Genomic DNA, 1067 nt, shown 5'->3' with positions numbered 1-1067 from the left:
ATAGGGAGACGACACATAGCTGCGTGCACAATATTTGGACTGTATGGTCCGCCGTTGTTGGGCGCAGTCTTTGTACCGTCACACATGTGCCACGATGTATCATTCAGTACATAAGGAACAATGTGCAGAACAGTTTGTGGATTATGCGTACGACATCAGCGGACAGTTGACACAGGCCGTACCACAACGTAGGCTGAGTACTTCGGCATGCGAAGGGCGTTGAACATGCAAACTTCTCACCGACCAGCTTGCGAAGGCAGGGGGGAAGGGGTGTGGGATGTACGTCCTGCTGCCATCCACATTACAGTGTATAGCAGGAGCATGTGGAAAGTCAGCAACACTTGCAAGGTGTTTAACATGAAGCGATACACAGGGGACCGGGCAGTGCGAGTAGCGAACTATATTGCGAGGGTTGTGGTTAGGCAACACTACACTAATTTAAAGAGTCATATAACAATTACAGAGCAGGTCAAGGCGCAACGTGGGTTACGTTAAGGCGCAACGTGGGTTACGTTAAGGAGCAACGTGGGTTACGTTACGGCACAACGTGGGTTAGGTTAAGGCACAACATGGGTTAGGTTACGGCACAACGTGGGTTAGGTTAAGGCACAACATGGGTTAGGTTAGGGCACAACGTGGGTTAGGTTAAGGCACAACATGGGTTAGGTTAAGGCACAACGTGGGTTAGGTTAAGGCACAACGTGGGTTAGGTTAAGGCACAACGTGGGTTAGGTTATGGCACAAATTGGGTTAGGTTACGGCACAACGTGGGTTAGGTTAAGGCACAACGTGGGTTAGGTTAAGGCACAACGTGGGTTAGGTTAAGGCACAACGTGGGCTAGGTTACGGCACAATGTGGGTTGGGTTACGGCACAACGTGGGTTAGGTTATGGCACAACGTGGGTTAGGTTAAGGCACAACGTGGGTTAGGTTAAGGCGCAACGTGGGTTACGTTAAGGCGCAACGTGGGTTCTGTTGTATCTCTGTACATTAGTGACTCGGCGACTCCACTATGTTGCTACCCCTGTCGGCCGTTTCCCCCAGTGTATGGCAAATGATTATCAGCA

The sequence above is a fragment of the Schistocerca serialis genome, chromosome 4, assembly GCF_023864345.2.
Source record: "Schistocerca serialis cubense isolate TAMUIC-IGC-003099 chromosome 4, iqSchSeri2.2, whole genome shotgun sequence".
Taxonomy (NCBI): domain Eukaryota; kingdom Metazoa; phylum Arthropoda; class Insecta; order Orthoptera; family Acrididae; genus Schistocerca; species Schistocerca serialis.
This window is presented reverse-complemented; position numbering follows the sequence as displayed.